This window comes from Oncorhynchus mykiss, chromosome 10 (assembly GCF_057628025.1).
Source record: "Oncorhynchus mykiss isolate SJ-2025 chromosome 10, ASM5762802v1, whole genome shotgun sequence".
NCBI classification, from domain to species: Eukaryota; Metazoa; Chordata; class Actinopteri; order Salmoniformes; family Salmonidae; genus Oncorhynchus; species Oncorhynchus mykiss.
This window is the reverse complement of record NC_143031.1, coordinates 50,425,799-50,444,477: the sequence shown is the minus strand read 5'-3', so window position 1 is coordinate 50,444,477 and position 18,679 is coordinate 50,425,799. Positions and strand designations below refer to the sequence as shown.

The 18,679-nt window shown below is 43.3% G+C and overlaps 1 long non-coding RNA gene and 1 pseudogene across 1 annotated transcript in view; both read right to left on the bottom strand.

Moving 5' to 3' along the window:
• The window catches only part of LOC149980048 (uncharacterized), a 242,647-nt gene that overhangs the window by 139,202 nt on the left and 84,766 nt on the right, over positions 1 to 18,679 (bottom strand). The window lies entirely within an intron of this gene.
• Positions 12,333 to 17,316, bottom strand: LOC149980050 (claudin-like protein ZF-A9; annotated as a pseudogene).

The following is an 18,679-nucleotide window of genomic DNA, read 5'->3' as shown; positions in this document are numbered from 1 at the left end:
AAAAGTGGCAGTAATAAAGCCTCTCTTGAAAAAGCCAAACCTTGACCCAGAAAATATAAAAAACTATCGGCCTATATCGAATCTTCCATTCCTCTCAAAAATTTTAGAAAAGGCTGTTGCGCAACAACTCACTGCCTTCCTGAAGACAAACAATGTATACGAAATGCTTCAGTCTGGTTTTAGACCCCATCATAGCACTGAGACGGCACTTGTGAAGGTGGTAAATGACATTTTAATGGCATCGGACCGAGGCTCTGCATCTGTCCTCGTGCTCCTAGACCTTAGTGCTGCTTTTGATACCATCGATCACCACATTCTTTTGGAGAGATTGGAAACCCAAATTGGTCTACACGGACAAGTTCTGGCCTGGTTTAGATCTTATCTGTCGGAAAGATATCAGTTTGTCTCTGTGAATGGTTTGTCCTCTGACAAATCAACTGTAAATTTCGGTGTTCCTCAAGGTTCCGTTTTAGGACCACTATTGTTTTCACTATATATTTTGGGGATGTCATTCGAAAACATAATGTTAACTTTCACTGCTATGCGGATGACACACAGCTGTACATTTCAATTAAACATGGTGAAGCCCCAAAATTGCCCTTGCTAGAAGAATGTGTTTCAGACATAAGGAAGTGGATGGCTGCAAACTTTCTACTTTTAAACTCGGACAAAACAGAGATGCTTGTTCTAGGTCCCAAGAAACAAAGAGATCTTCTGTTGAATCTGACAATTAATCTTAATGGTTGTACAGTCGTCTCAAATAAAACTGTGAAGGACCTCGGCGTTACTCTGGACCCTGATCTCTCTTTTGAAGAACATATCAAGACCATTTCAAGGACAGCTTTTTTCCATCTACGTAACATTGCAAAAATCAGAAACTTTCTGTCCAAAAATGATGCAGAAAAATTAATCCATGCTTTTGTCACTTCCAGGTTAGACTACTGCAATGCTCTACTTTCCGGCTACCCGGATAAAGCACTAAATAAACTTCAGTTAGTGCTAAATACGGCTGCTAGAATCCTGACTAGAACCAAAAAATTTGATCATATTACTCCAGTGCTAGCCTCTCTACACTGGCTTCCTGTCAAAGCAAGGGCTGGTTTCAAGGTTTTACTGCTAACCTACAAAGCATTACATGGGCTTGCTCCTACCTCTCTCTCTGATTTGGTCCTGCCGTACATACCTACACGTACGCTACGGTCACAAGACGCAGGCCTCCTAATTGTCCCTAGAATTTTTAAGCAAACAGCTGGAGGCAGGGCTTTCTCCTATAGAGCTCCATTTTTATGGAACGGTCTGCCTACCCATGTCAGAGACGCAAACTCGGTCTCAACCTTTAAGTCTCTACTGAAGACTCATCTCTTCAGTGGGTCATATGATTGAGTGTAGTCTGGCCCAGGAGTGGGAGGGTGAACGGAAAGGCTCTGGAGCAACGAACCGCCCTTGCTGTCTCTGCCTGGCCGGTTCCCCTCTTTCCACTGGGATTCTCTGCCTCTAACCCTATTCAGGGGCTGAGTCACTGGCTTTACAGGGGCTCTCTCATGCCGTCCCTGGAGGGGGTGCGTCACCTGAGTGGGCTGAGTCACTGATGTGGTCATCCTGTCTGGGTTGGCGCCCCCCCCCCCCTTGGGTTGTGCCGTGGCGGAGGTCTTTGTGGGCTATACTCAGCCTTGTCTCAGGATGGTAAGTTGGTGGTTGAAGATATCCCTCTAGTGTTGTGGGGGCTGTGCTTTGGCAAAGTGGGTGGGGTTATATCCTTCCTGTTTGGCCCTGTCCGGGGGTGTCCTCGGATGGGGCCACAGTGTCTCCTGACCCCTCCAGTCTCAGCCTCCAGTATTTATGCTGCAGTAGTTTATGTGTCGGGGGGCTAGGGTCAGTTTGTTATATCTGGAGTACTTCTCCTGTCCTATTCGGTGTCCTGTGTGAATCTAAGTGTGCGTTCTCTAATTCTCTCCTTCTCTCTTTCTCTCTCTCGGAGGACCTGAGCCCTAGGACCATGCCCCAGGACTACCTGACATGATGACTCCTTGCTGTCCCCAGTCCACCTGGCTGTGCTGCTGCTCCAGTTTCAACTGTTCTGCCTTATTATTATTCGACCATGCTGGTCATTTATGAACATTTGAACATCTTGGCCATGTTCTGTTATAATCTCCACCCGGCACAGCCAGAAGAGGACTGGCCACCCCACATAGCCTGGTTCCTCTCTAGGTTTCTTCCTAGGTTTTGGCCTTTCTAGGGAGTTTTTCCTAGCCACCGTGCTTCTACACCTGCATTGCTTGCTGTTTGGGGTTTTAGGCTGGGTTTATGTACAGCACTTTGAGATATCAGCTGATGTACGAAGGACTATATAAATAAATTTGATTTGATTTGATTTGTGTATTTCTCCAAAACTCAGTTGCCCTGAGTCTGCACAGGACTGCCAGGACCTAGGATCAATGGAGACACTCAAGCTTTTTAATCCTGTATCTTTCGATACATTCACGAAAATAGTCATGGCCTCTAAACCTTCCAGCTGCCTACTGGACCCTATTCCAACTAAATTACTGAAAGAGCTACTTCCTGTGCTCCCGATCCTCCGGATATGTACCAAACTCACTAAAAGTGGCAATAATAAAGCCTCTCCTGAAAAGAAAAAGCTGTTGAGCAGCAACTCACTGCCTTCCTGAAGACAAGTAATGTATACAAAATGCTCCAGTCTGGTTTTAGACCCCGTCATATTACTGAGACTGTACTCGTGAAGTGGTAAATTACCTTTTAATGGCATCAGACCACGCTAACTGACAAAGCTAATCCATGCTTTTGTCAGTTCTACTGACTACTACTGCAATAGTCTCCTCTTCAGCTATCCGGATAAAGCACTAAATTAACTTCAGGTAGTGCAAAATATGGTTGCTATAATCTTGACTAGAACCAAAAAATGCTATCATATTACTCCAGTGCTAGCCTCTCTAGCTTCCTGTTAAGGCTAGGGCTGATTTCAAGGTTTTACTGCTAACCAACAAAGCATTACATGGACTTGCTCCTACCTAGCGCTCCGATTTGGTACTGTCGTCCATACCTACAGGTACGCTACGGTCACAACATGCAGGCCTGCTTATTATCCCTAGAAATTCCAAGCAAACAGCTGGAGGAAGGGCTTTCTGCTATAGAGCTCCATTTTTATGGAATGGTCTGCCTAGCCATATGAGAGATGCAGACTCTGTCTCGACCTTTAAGTCTTTACTGAAGACTCATCTCTTCAGTAAGTCCTATGATTGAGTGTAGTCTGGCCCAGGAGTGCAAAGGTGAACGGCAAGGCACTGGAGTGACATACCCCCCCCCCCCCCCTGCTGTCTGCCTGGCCGGCTCCCCTCTCTCCACTGGGATTCTCTGCCTCTGACCCTGTCACGGGGTCTGAATCACTGGCTTACTATTAGTCTTCCATGCCGTTCCTAGGATGGGTGCGTCATGTCGTAAAAGCCATTTTTTGCTATACTCGACTTGAGTGGAATGAGTCACTGATGTGATTTCCTCTCTGGTTTTGCTCCTCGGGCTTGTGTGGTGGAGGAGATCTTTGTGAACATTTAAACATCTTGAAGAACGATCTGGCCTTAATGGCTGTGTACTCTTATCTCTACCCGGCACAGCCAGAAGAGGACTGGCCACTCCTCAGAGCCTGGTTCCTCTCTAGGTTTCTTCCTAGGTTCCTGCCTTTCTAGGGAGTTTTTTCTGACCATCATGCTTCTGCATTGCTTGCTCTTTTGGGTTTTAGGCTTCATAAATGTAGTTTTATAAGCTTTATAAATGTGGAAGACCATCTCCTATGAGGGAGAGAGAGGGTTGAATACTGCAGGTCCGGGACAAAGGTAGCACGTCCGGTGAACACGTCAGGGTTCCATTGCCAGAGGCAAAACAACAGGAACTGGATCGGCAGCACGACCAGGTGGACTGGGGATGGGTCACAGCCAGTAGTCATCAGGCTAGGTAGTCCTGAGGCATTGTCCTAGGGCTCAGGTCCTCCGGGAGGGAAGAGAGAGAGATGGGAGAATTAGAAAGAGCGTACTTAAGTTCACACAGGACACCAGATGAAACTAACTGACCCCTAGCCCCCCCACAGAGTCTATTGCAGCATAGATACCAGGCAACACACCTGTAGACTAAGATAGATGAACACAGCAACACCTAAAAGAATAGTGATTCAACACCTACCATGACGCTTTTCTACTCGGTTTATTATATATCCTGATTGCCTAGTCACTTTTACCACCACCTACACGCACATACTGTATTACCTTTGTGGAAAAGTCCCATGAAGTTGGTGGATTCACCCTTTAATCCATGTCCACTTAGGTAGCTGGGCCAGAGTGCTTTAATTAGGTCAGGTGGAAATGTCACACAGATCTCAACTCATTAAAGGAGGAAATCGCCACCGCCCGACCTCGCTGCTTTCTCTCTCAAACTCCATCTAATCCAGACATTGTGTGCGTCCTCAAATCAACGGTAAGTGCACCTAATCTGTTATCTTCAATTGAACTATCTGTTGCGCTCAGGAGAGCAGGCTATCAGTTATTGTTTATAGTTACTACCACGGAGTGCACGCTCCAAGCTGCGCTCCAAACCTATTGTGTTATATCAATAGACAATGATAACGGCCCTACGGATCATCACGGGACAAATATGGTTAAAATGTAACAAAATCATATGTACACATGAAGAGAAAGCAGGAAATGTGAAACGTAATTATTATTTGCTAAATTGATAATCCTGAGAAAACTGATTGAGATCATAGATCAAATAATTGATAACTGGTCGATTTAATTGCATTATCATTATTATGATGAACGGTTATGATCCTAAATGACTCAATCATGCTTCATATTGAATTCATATTGAACTGAATTGCTGAATTACTTCATGAGATTTATTCAGATTTTACTTTTGTAATTATGAATTTGATTTGTAATGCATGTTATTCTGTTTCTTTTGTAATGCAGCACACACAACTATCCAGTAAATATACCACTTTATGGTAAAAATAATTCCTCCTCCATTCCTCTGTCACCTGACCCGTGACCACCTGTTCACCTTCACTACTGTCAGACATCCTTCCTGTCCGGCTACACACACCGATTCCAATAATCTTCATCCTCAATTACCTCAACTACCTCGTACTCCTGCACATTGACTCTGTATTGGTACTCCTTGTATATAGCCTCGTTATTGTTATTTTATTGTTTATTTTTTCTTCAGCAAATATTTGTTTTACTTTTTAACTCTGCATTGTTGGGAATGGGCTCGTAATTAAGCATTTCAGGGTAAAGTCTACCCCTGTTGTATTCAGTGCATGTGACCAATCAAGTTTGTGTGTGTTCCACCACTAGATGGAAGTACAGAATAGGATAACAGACCAGTACATGGTTGTCTTTGTAGGATATTCAAAGATCTATGGTCTTTCATTTGACAGAGATCTGATGAATGCCATTCTAAAACATATATTTTTGTTAACATATACAGATAGTATTATTCTATGTCAATTCTACTATAAAGTTACTAGTACAACCAAAAGAGGTGCAGCATTAAGCTGTCTCATACTCCGATACTCACACTCCAATAATAGAATCTGACATCATAATCTGCAGTACAACCTACAGTTAAAGTCTAATAATATGTGACTAACATAAAAATATTTGGTTCTCATGCGGTGTTATTAAGTCTATTAACAGTTAAATGTATGTTGTCAATTACGTAAACCTCCAATAAGATGGGGCCGACAGAGATGGTCGCCTCACTTCAGGTCCTTAGAAAACTATGCAGTTATTTGTTTTTTTTATGTACTATTTCTTACATTGTTAGCCCAGAAAATCCCAAGTGTTATTACATACAGCCGGGAAGCACTATTGGATATAAAAGTGATGTCAATGTACCATCATTACGACCAGGAATACGTCTTTCCCGAAGCAAATCCTTTGTTCGGACCTCCACCCTGGACATGGGATCTTATCCCAGAGGCCGACCCAAAACAGCAGGAGTGGCAGACGGAGCGGCCTACTGGTCAGACTCAGAGGGCGAGCACACCATCCACTGCTTCCTAGTATATTACTCGCCAATGTCCAATCTCTAGGTAACAAGGTGGACGAAATTAAGGCACGAGTTGCCTTCCAGAAAGACATCAGAGATTGTAACATTCCCCGTTTCACGGAAACATGGCTCACTCGGGATACGTTGTCAGAGTCGATACAGCCACCCGGTTTGTTCACGCATTGCGCCGACAGAAACAAACATCTCTCTGGTAAGAAGAAGAGTGGTGTATGCTTTATGATTAAGGACTCATGGTGTAATCACAACATCATACAGGAACTCAAGTCCTTTTATTCACCTGACCTAGAATTCCTTACAATCAAATGCCAACCGCATTATCTTCCAAGAGAATTCTCTTCGATTATAGTCACAGCTGTGTATATCCCCCCTCAAGCAGATACCTAATCGGCCCTGAAAGAACTTCATTGGACTCTATGTAAACTGGAAACTATACATCCTGAGGCTGTATTTGTTGTAGCTGGGGATTTTAACTACGATACTGGTTCCCAATTGGGGATCAACCCTCCCACGTTCAGCTGAAACGGTGGCGCATGGAACGCAAAAATATTCTTAAAAATATTTAACCTCCACACATTAACAAGTCCAATAGCTCAAATGAAAGATAAACACCTTGTTCATCTAGCCAGCAAGTCAGATTTCTAAAATGTTTTACGGCGAAAACATAGCACATATATATGTAAAACCACCACCAGACACAGCTCATTTCAATAGCCAAAACATGCAATCAACAAACGCAGGATTAAAAAATAAATCGCTCACTAACCTTTTGAAAATCTTCATCAGATGACAGTAATATGACATGTTACACAGTACATATTTTTTTTTTCAATAATATGCCATTTATATCCATAAATGTCCATTTACAGTGAGTTCACGTTCAGAAATTACTCAAAAATGCCCGCAGGAAATCTATGTAGCGCGGCAAGATAACGTAAATAGACATCATAAACTTTGACTAAATATACATGTTCTACATATAGTTAGAAAGATACACTGCTTCTTTATGCAACCGCTGTGTTAGATTTATTTTTAACGTTACAGAAATCGCACACTATTCCATATGCTGAGACAGCGCTCAGTTCCAAGCTACATTTCCACGTAATGTTGGAGTCAACAGAAACACAGATTTAAGCATAAATATTCCCTTACCTTCGATGGTCTTCGTTCAGAATGTTCTGGAAGGCTTCATACTTACCCAATACATCGTTTGGTTTCAAGTCTTGCGTCTTTGTATTAGCTACTGCTAATAACATCAGCTGAAATGCACCCAAAACGTCCTCTGGTCCGGAAAAGTTGCGCATCAAAACTTCAAAATTACATATTATATGTCGACTAAACAGGTCAAACTAAGTGCAGAAGCAAGCTTTATGATGTTTTAGACACGCAAAACAAACTTCAATTCAATCGGCCATCGTCTGCCCTTCTCTTGAGTGCTGGAACAAAGGAATGGCTGGGACCAATTCGCGCCCATACGCACAGCCTATTCTCTCATGGCACGCACTAATTTCACTCCCATAGGGTCAATTCTCAAACGATTCAAAGCTCTAATGAAAGAGGACATCTAGCGGAAGAGATAGAAAGTGTCCCCAGAATCATAACTGGTTGGGAAGGGTGGGGGCCATGACGTCAAAGTTTCTCCAACTTTCATGGCCACAAAAACTAGTTTGGAAGAATGCCTGCCCTGTGAGTTCTGCTATACTTACAGACATAATTCCAACGGTTTTAGAATCTTTAGAGTGTTTTCTATCTATTTATTTGCAAATATTAGCAATTTTTGACAGATTTTTTTTCCAGTTTACTAGGGGTACCCAATCTCTCCAAAGGGGGCGTATGTCTGCCATATCCTTAACAGGTTTTAATTAACAAAGCTAACCTAAGATCAATTCTCCCTAAATTCTATCAGCATATCGAATGTGCGACAAGAGCTGGCAGAATTCTGGATGATTGCTTCTTGAACTTCCGCGATTCATACAAAGCCCTCCCGCGCCCTGCCTTCGGCAAATCTGACCATGAATCCATTTTGTTGCTCCCAGCCTATATACAGTGCCTTGCGAAAGTATTCGGCCCCCTTGAACTTTGCGACCTTTTGCCACATTTCAGGCTTCAAACATAAAGATAAAACTGTATTTTTTTGTGAAGAATCAACAACAAGTGGGACACAATCATGAAGTGGAACGACATTTATTGGATATTTCAAACTTTTTTAACAAATCAAAAACTGAAAAATTGGGCGTGCAAAATTATTCAGCCCCTTTACTTTCAGTGCAGCAAACTCTCTCCAGAAGTTCAGTGAGGATCTCTGAATGATCCAATGTTGACCTAAATGACTAATGATGATAAATACAATCCACCTGTGTGTAATCAAGTCTCCGTATAAATGCACCTGCACTGTGATAGTCTCAGAGATCCGTTAAAAGCGCAGAGAGCATCATGAAGAACAAGGAACACACCAGGCAGGTCCGAGATACTGTTGTGAAGAAGTTTAAAGCCGGATTTGGATACAAAAAGATTTCCCAAGCTTTAAACATCCCAAGGAGCACTGTGCAAGCGATAATATTGAAATGGAAGGAGTATCAGACCACTGCAAATCTACCAAGACCTGGCCGTCCCTCTAAACTTTCAGCTCATACAAGGAGAAGACTGATCAGAGATGCAGCCAAGAGGCCCATGATCACTCTGGATGAACTGCAGAGATCTACAGCTGAGGTGGGAGACTCTGTCCATAGGACAACAATCAGTCCTATATTGCACAAATCTGGCCTTTATGGAAGAGTGGCAAGAAGAAAGCCATTTCTTAAAGATATCCATATAAAGTGTTGTTTAAAGTTTGCCACAAGCCACCTGGGAGACACACCAAACATGTGGAAGACGGTGCTCTGGTCAGATGAAACCAAAATTGAACTTTTTGGCAACAATGCAAAATGTTATGTTTGGCGTAAAAGCAACACAGCTTATCACCCTAAACACACCATGCCCACTGTCAAACATGGTGGTGGCAGCATCATGGTTTGGGCCTGCTTTTCTTCAGCAGGGACAGGGAATATGGTTAAAATTGATGGGAAGATGGATGGAGCCAAATACAGGACCATTCTGGAAGAAAACCTGATGGAGTCTGCAAAATACCTGAGACTGGGATGGAGATTTGTCTTCCAACAAGACAATGATCCAAAACATAAAGCAAAATCTACAATGGAATGGTTCAAAAATAAACATATCCAGGTGTTAGAATGGCCAAGTCAAAGTCCAGACCTGAATCCAATCGAGAATCTGTGGAAAAAACTGAAAACTGCTGTTCACAAATGCTCTCCATCCAACCTCACTGAGCTCGAGCTGTTTTGCAAGGAGGAATGGGAAAAAATGTCAGTCTCTCGATGTGCAAAACTGATAGAGACATACCCCAAGCAACTTACAGCTGTAATCGCAGCAAAAGGTGGCGCTACAAAGTATTAACTCAAGGGGGCTGAATAATTTTGCACGCCCAATTTTTCAGTTTTTGATTTGTTAAAAAAGTTTGAAATATCCAATAAATGTCGTTCCACTTCATGATTGTGTCCCACTTGTTGTTGATTCTTCACAAAAAAATACAGTTTTATATCTTTATGTTTGAAGCCTGAAATGTAGCAAAAGGTCGCAAAGTTCAAGGGGGCCGAATACTTTCGCAAGGCACTGTAACTAAAACAAAAAATGCCCGTGCTCAGGTCAATACAACCCTGGTCTGAACAATTGGATTCCATGCTTCAAGATTGCTTCGATCACATGGACTGGGATATGTTCCGGATAGCCTCAGACAACAACATTGATGAATACGCTGACTCGGTGAGCGAGTTTATTAGCAAGTACATCGGAGATGCCGTACCTGCTGTGACTATTTAAACCTTCCCTAACCAGAAACTGTGGATTAATGGCAGCATCCGCGCAAAACTGAAAGCGCAAACCACCTCTTTTAATCATGGCAAGGCGACCAGAAACATGACCGAATTCAAACAGTGCTGCTATTTCCTCCGCTAGGCAATCAAACAAGCAAAGCGTCAGTATAGAGACAAAGTAGAGTTGCAATTCAACGGCTCAAACACGAGACGTATGTGGCAGGGTCTACAGTCAATCACGGATTACAAAAAGAAAACCAGCCCTGTTGCGGACATCGATGTCTTGCTCCCAGACAAATTAAACAACTTCTTTGCTCGCTTTGAGAACAATACAAAGCGACCCTGCCCTGTGCAACTGGGTCCTGGACTTTCTGATGGGTCACCCCCAGGCTTGCCAATGCCGCACGACATCGCTCATCCATATATTTACATGTACATATTCCATTCATCCCTTTGCATTTGTGTGTATTTGTGTGTATAAAGTAGTTGTTGTGAATTTGTTAGATTACTTGCTAGATATTGCTGCATAGTTGGAACTAGAAACACAAGCATTTCGCTACACTTGCATTAACTTCTGCTAACCCATAAATATAGATTTGATTTGTTTGGATGTGACCATTCAAAAAGGCACTAGCCTAGCGTAATATTTTTTCAAAAGTAATGAGCAGCTGTTATTCGAAAACAATAGATGCTGTTCAAATTTGACATTTCGAGAAGTAGATCATGTTAAGTAATTTAGAGCTTGCGCTTGTAACATCTGACCCTTAGAATGCTCATGTGACAGAGTCGATACCCGCTTTTATAAACACAGGGTCGCGACAATACATAGTATTAGCATGTATTTGGTGTTTCTCTTCCACATCACAATGCAAACCATTGGTGTGAGCTCAGCCTTAGCTCACTCTCTGTCAAACTGGTTTGTTCCGGACGAGGCTTTCCATAGTATAGCTGTGGCTGGAGTCACACAGGGTGGGGTAGGGGGGGGGGTTCCTAGAATAGAGGAAGGACTACAGCAGAAGCAGCTATCTAGCCTGTTCCCTGATCTGTTTGTGCTGTCTTGCCAACTCCTATGGCAAGACAACACGAAGAGATCTGGGAGCAGGCATGCAGCCAATAAGTCTTATTTCCTCTAAATAAAAAACGTTGCTCCGAAAATAAGCTGCCAGTTGAAGACTTGTGAGGTATCTGTTTCTCAAACTCTCGACGAGTTTCAGAAGTAAGTTCTTTGTTCCTGGCCATTTTAAGCCTGTAATCGAACACACAAATGCTGATGCTCCAAATACTCAACTAGTCTAAAGAAAGCCAGTTTAATTGCTTCTTTAACCAGAACAACTGTTTTCAGCTGTGCTAACAGCTGGGTTTTCTAATGATCAATTAGCAACATTAAAATTATATACTTTGATTAGCTAACACAACGTGCCATTGGAACACAGGAATGATTGTTGCTGATAATGGGCCTCTGTATGCCTATGTAGATAGTCAATAAAAAATCTGCCGTTTCCATCTACAATAGTCATTTACAACATTAACAATGCCCACACTATATTACTGATCAATTTGAAGTTATTTGAATGGACAAATGGTAGTGTATGTATTATGTTCATTAAGTAACATGCTACAAAGCTGTTTTCCTCCCCACACTGTTAAATGGAGCGAAAACATGTACCATCTACACTATGCACCTGAAAGCACTAGAAAACCATCCTCAAATATCCTTATGTAAAATCCTGAGGATCAGTTGGGAGGACAGACTCAGCGTATGTGACAGATCCAACATAAACAGCTTCACCACTACCATAAGGCAACGCCAACTCCGATGGACAGGCCATGCCATCTGGATGCCCAACTCTCACCACCCGAAATAGATCATGTACTACCAGTTAAAGGAAGGTCAGCTACAAAGACAACATCAAAATATACCTGAAGAAATTCGACATCACCTCTAACAACTGGGAAGACATTGCACTAAATAGACACAGCTGGAGAAAAAACATTCAAGAGGAAGCTGCACTACACAAAAAAGATCTCCACCGTACTGTAGAGGACAAGGGGCAGATATGCTAGATGAGACTCAACACCTGGAAATCTCAACCACCTACCATAACCACCACTCCTGCCCACACTGCACCAAAATATGTGAGATCCCGGATCGGCCTCTAAAGCCACCAGTAGACTCACAAATAGAAGACCCTATAGAGAACAATCATACTTGACTTGAGTGATGATGGTGTGTGTGTGTGTTTATTCTCAGATAAAGATCTTTGTTGGGTTTTAGGATGCTTCCCCACTGTGTTGAGGCTTGTCTGATTCTGCTAGAGACTCCAGTCTCTTCGGCTGAGAACTTTGAAGACGCTCCCTCGCTCTCCTCAGAATTGGCAGATTCCAGTCTCAGCTGAAACTTTGTAGACAGTTCTTAACTCCCTCAGACCCCAGCCTGTAGTCCTGCTCCAGCACAGCCAGCCCCTCATCCTCCTCCCAGGGAGGCCTGGTTTTCCCCACTCCCCTGGGCTGAGACTGCAGACGCTGCTTGGCTTCTGTGGTACCTGGTGGTGGCCGGGCCATTGGACTGGGCCTTTGCTGACGGTCCACTGCCCTGGAAGGCTGCTGCCTTGCTCGACGCAGCCCTGCTGGAGGAGCGGACCACACCGTGCCCGCTGCTATGGCAACCTGGCCTTTGACCCCTCCCACTTGCTTGTCCAGAAACCGGGTGTACTTCCACCCGACGAAGGCTAGTAGGAGCCCGCTGGAGCCCGTCGCGATGGCAAGGACGCTAAGCACTCTTGCGGCTTGGAGGTCAGGGCTCAGTGCCAGGAGGGAGTCATTGGGCTTACACTCGATCTGTCCAGTACTCTCGGCCACGCAGCTCATCCAGATACCCTCCCAGATAGTCTGAGAGGTGACGATGGTGGTGCCCATGAAGGCCGTGACCCTCCTCATGGGCAGGGCACAGGTCATGATGACCCCCCACCCAGCCCAGCAGGCTCAGGGCGCTGGCCAACATCTGTATCCCCCAAAGAGGCCATGGTGGAGGAGGCAGAGGAGAGGACACACTGGCTCCCTAGTTGGTTGCTGTTTGTCAGTCAGAATCCTTATTCTGATGTTCGCCCCCTCTCTCTCAGAGTACTTGAACACACTTCTATTGACTCTCTCGTTGGATCTTTCAGGGTCTTTGTATGTCTAGCGCGAGTCCTGAAGTGAGAGACTGTGGTCACGTCCGCTAGCCTCTCAGTCCTTTAATGGCTTAGCTTAGTTTTTTTCAGCTGACCTTTCTTCAGTTCCAGACTCTTCTAGTCATTCAATTCAAGGGCTTTATTGGCATGGGAAACATGTTAACATCGCCAAAGCAAGTGAAGTAGATATTAAACAAAAGTGACTCACAGAAGTCCCAAAAGAGTAAAGACATATCAAATGTCATATGATGTGTATATATACAGTAACCATGTGCAAATAGTTAAAGTACAAAAGGGAAAATAAGTAAACATAAATATGGGTTGTATTTACAACGGTGTTTGTTCTTTACTGTTTGCCCTTTTCTTGTGGCAACAGGTCACACATCTTGCTGCTGTGATGGCACACTGGTTTTTCACCCAGTAGATATGGGAGTTTATCGAAATTGGGTTTGTTTTCTGTGTAATCTGTTTCCAGTGCATCTCAGTTTCCACCTCATTTTGTGGGCAGTGTGCACATAGCCTGTCTTCTCTTGAGAGCCAGGTCTGCTTAGGGTGGCCTTTCTCAATAGCAAGGCTATGCTCACTGAATCTGTACATAGTCAAAGCTTTCCTTGGGTCAGTCAAGTTTGGGTCAGTCACAATGATCAGGTATTCTGCCACTGTGTGCTCTCTGTTTAGGGCCACATAACATTCTAGTTTGCTCAGTTTTTTTGTTAATTCTTTCCAATGTGTCAAGTTATTATCTTTTTGTTCTCTCATGATTTGGTTGGGTCTAATTGTGTTACTGTCCTGGGGCTCTGTGGGGTCTGTTTGTGAACAGAGCCCCAGGACCAGCTTGCTTAGGAGACTCTTCTCCAGGTTCATCTCTCTGTAGGTGATGACTTTGTTATGGAAGGGAATCACTTCCTTTTAGGTGGTTGTAGAATTTAACGTCTCTTTTCTGGATTTTGATAATTAGTGGGTATCGGTCTAATTCTGCTCTGCATGCATTATTTGGTGTTTTACGTTGTACACAAAGGATATTTTTGCAAAATTCTGCCTCCAGAGTTTCAATTTTGTGTTTGTCCCATTTTGTGAATTATTGGTTGGTGAGTGAACCCCAGACCTCACAACCATAAAGAGCAATGGGTTCTAAAATGGATTCAAGTATTTCTAGCCATATCCTAATTGGTATGTCGAATTTTGTTCCTTTTGATGGCATAGGAGGCATTTCTTGCCTTGTCTCTCTGATCGTTCACAGCTTTGTGGAAGTTACCTTTTTACCTGATGTTTAGGCCAAGGTATGTATAGTTTTTTTGTGTGCTCTATGGCAACAGTGTCTAGATGGAATTTGTATTTGGAAAACCATTATTTTGGTCTTACTGAGATTTACTGTCAGGGCCCAGGTCTGGCAGAATCTGTGCAGAAGATCTAGGTGCTGCTGTAGGCCCTTCTTGGTTGGTGACAGAAGCACCAGATCATCAGCAAACAGTAAACATTTGACTTCAAATTCTAGTAGGGTGAGGCCAGGTGCTGCAGACTGTTCTAGTACCCTCGCCAATTCGTTAATATATATGTTGAAGAGGATGGGGCTTTTTAATTAAAACAAAAAAATTATAATAATAAAAAGAAGAGGGTGTGGCTTAAGCTGCATCCCTGTCTCACCCCACAGCCCTGTAGAAAGAAATGTGTTTTTTCAAAATTTAATCGCACACTTGTTTGTGTACATGGATTTTATAATGTCGTATGTTTTTCCCCAACCCATTTTCCATCAATATGTATAGCAGACCCTCATGCCAATTTGAGTCAAAGGCTTTTTTGAAGTCAACAAAGCATGAGAAGACTTTGCCTTTGTTTGTTTGTCAGTTAGGGTGTGCAGGGTGAATACGTGGTCTGTCGTACGGTAAGTTTGTAAAAAGCCAATATGACATTTGCTCAGTACATCGTTTTTTACATCGAGGAAATGCACGAGTCTGCTGTTAATGATAATGTAGAGGATTGTCCTAAGGTTGCTGTTGACACGTAACTCACGGTAGTTATTGGGGTCAAATTTGTCTCCACTTTTCTGGATTAGGGGGGGGGGGGGGGGGGGTCTTGGTTCCAAATATTGAGGAAGATGCCAGATCCAAGAATGATGTTAAAGAGTTTAAGCTTTTTGGGGTTGGAGGGTTTGTTTTGTCCTGAAGTTAATTTAATTTAATTGGAAAATCCAGTGGGTTTTGGTAGTCTTTAATAGTTGTTTCTACGATTTGTATTTGATCATGTATATTTTTTGTTGATTGTTATAGGGCCAAAAAGATTGTAGAAGTGGTTTACCCATGCATCTCCAATTTGGATAGGGAACTCTTTGTGTTGTTTGTTTAGTGTTTTCCAATTTTCCCAGAAGTGGTTAGTCTATGGATTCTTCAATTACATTGAGCTGATTTCTTACGTGCTGAGCCTCCTTTTCCCCTGGTGTATTTCTGTATTGTTTTAGTGATTCACTATAGTGAAGGCATAGATTCAGGTTTCCTGGGTCTCTATGTTTTTGGCTGGATAGGTTTCTCAATTTCTTTCTTAGGTTTTTGCATTCATCAACTATTTCTCATTGTTAATTTTCTTTGGTTTTCTGTTTAATATGTTTAGACTTGATAGGGAAAGGCCTCCCGGGTGGCGCAGTGGTTAAGGGCACTGTACTGCAGTGCCAGTGAAATTATTGATTTCCCCCTCCAGAGACTCTGGGTTCGCGCCCAGGCTCTGTCGTAACCGGCCACGACCGGGAGGTCCATGGGGCGACGCACAATTGGCCTAGCGTCGTCCGGGTTAGGGAGGGCTTGGTCGGTAGGGATGTCCTTGTCTCATCGCGCACCAGCAACTCCTGTGGCGGGCCGGGCGCAGTGCGCGCTAACCAAGGTTGCCAGGTACACAGTGTTTCCTCCGGCACATTGGTGCGGCTGGCTTCCGGGTTGGATACGCGCTGTGTATCCACATCCGCATGACTTTCAACCTTCGTCTCTCCCGAGCCCGTACGGGAGTTGTAGCGATGAGACAAGATAGTAGCTACTACAACAATTGGATACCACGAAATTGGGAAGAAAAAGGGGGTAAAAAAAAAAGACTTGATAGGTGATAGGTCAAATATACTGTTCATACTATTGCCAAGTTTACACCTTCACTATTACAGTGGAACATTTTGTCCAGGAAGTTGTCTAAAAGGGATTGAATTTGTTGTTGCTTAATTTTTTTTATTTTTAGGTTTTCACACTACATTCCTTCCAACTATAACATTTCTTAATATTATTAACTTTTGGCTTTGATGCTTCATGATTGAGTATTGCTCTGTTCTAGTAGACTGTGATTTTGCTGTGATCTGATAGGTGGGTCAGTGGGCTGACTGTGAACACTCTGAGAGACTCTGGGTTGAGGTCAGTGATAAAGTAGTCTACAGTACTACTGCCAAGAGATGAGCTGTAGGAGTCCCCTCGATGCCTACCATTGTACATATCCAGCTTGCGACAGAGCTGTAGGAGTTGTGACCTGTTTTTGTTGGTTATGTTGTCATAGTTGTGCCTAGGGGGCATATGGGGGTGGGAATGCTGTCACCTCCAGGCAGGTGTTTTGTCCCTCTGTGTGCTGAGAGTGTCAGGTTCTTGTCCGGTTCTGGCATTTAGGTCACCACAGACTAGTACATGTTCTTGGGCCTGGAAATGATTGATTTCCCCCTCCAGGATGGAGAAGCTGTCTTCATTAAATGATGGGTATTCTAGTGGGGGGATATACTGTAGGTAGCACACAGGAGGACATTTTTCTCTGTAAAGATAATTTCCTTTTGAATTTCTAACCAAATGTTCCTGTTTTGATTAATTTAATTTTGGTCTGCTCTATGCCAAATTAGTATACCTCATGAATCCCTTCCTTGTTTCACACCTGGTAGTTTGGTGGATGGGACTACCAGCTCTCAATAACCTAGAGGGCAACCAATGGGTCCGTCTCCTCTATACCATCTCTCCACTAAGCTGTTGTCATGAATAGTGAGTCACCAGAGATGTCAGACATCCCAGCTCGCTGTCCTGTCCTCATGTTACAGGCTTATAGACCCAGCTCTCTGCTGCTTCTTCTACCTACCTGCCTGCCTCCCTCCAGGTGTATCTCAATCCCTCTCCCTTTCTCTCACTTACACTTTCTTCCTCTTTCTTTCTCGTAGATCTCTCTTTCTTATAGATCTCTCTCTCTTTGAGCAGCATCCTCAGTGTTGTCTTCTCTCGCTCTCTTGAGAATCCACATGGGTGACAGTGAGCAGGTGTATATACCGCCCCCTGGGGCTGAGGTAGTGAGTTGCGTGTGACAACTTCTAGCCTGTCAGGTTCTTCTCTGGGCAATGAGGTCGGAGCATGATGCAAGGCATTATGGGTCGTGGAACATACTGCAAATATCTTCATGATTTTTTTTGGCCACTTTTTGATGTCTTAATTTGGGTTTCAATTGAGCACAGTTATTACATTGTGTGTGGGACAGAGAATGTGTCAGATTTTGCATGTGTAAAGTGTTTGCATGCGTGTTTTGAAAGGACACATTGAGCAAAAGGGGGGGACATGTAACAGGACTTTACTTTTTGTTTAAACAAAAGATGGCGTTCAGAATAACCCGTTTGAAACCATATCCCCACCACTCCCAGACTTAAAATAATGAAAGAGAAGTGTTTTTTATCTCACTCTTCGTGTGAAGTTGTGAAAGAGGCTTTGTGTGGCCAGGGGGTGGTTTAGAGTCCATGCTGTCAATTAGGAGATTATGAAGGACCACCTACATATTATAGGGACTAGTGCTGTGAATTACAGTAATTTCTAGTGTTATGGTACAAATAATCTCTCCTGCTGGTGATGGTGATTCAGACAGTGTGTGTGTGTGTGTGTGTGTGTGTGTGTGTGTGTGTGTGTGTGTGTGTGTGTGTGTGTGTGTGTGTGTGGTGTGCGCCCTATCTGATAAATCTGAAAACAGTAGCTTGCTTGTTGACAGTGTAATGCAAACAGAGTCAACTGTAACCCTTTAGACAGCGATAACCATCTTGTGTCTAGACGGCACATCTGTATTTTACCTACACACAAACACTGGGGTATGGTTCAGTAACAGGATGGTGCTGCTGCTACTTCTGGTATTACTACTGCCTCTGATAACTAACAACATACAGTAGGGCCTCAGAGATACAATGCCAAGAGTGTACAAAGCTGTCATCCAGGCAACAGGTGGCTACTTTGAAGAATCTGAAATATAAAATATATTTAGATTTAACACTTTTTAAAACATTTACTACATGATTCCATATGTGTTATTTCATAGTTTTGATGTCTTCAAATATTACTATTCAATGTAGAAAATAATAAAAATAATGAAAAACCCTTGAATGAGTAGGTGTGTTCAAACTTTTGACTGGTTCTGTATACGGACGCACACACACTCAAAAGCTCTGCTCCCCCGTCTCTCTACCTCTGTCTCCCTCTCCTGTCTGACTGCCTCGCCGTCTCCCTCTCCCCTCTGTTTATAGCGCTTCTTCCTCTCCCCCGCTCTCCCCCCGCTCTTTGTGTGTTGATCTGTAACATTCTTTCTGAAGTA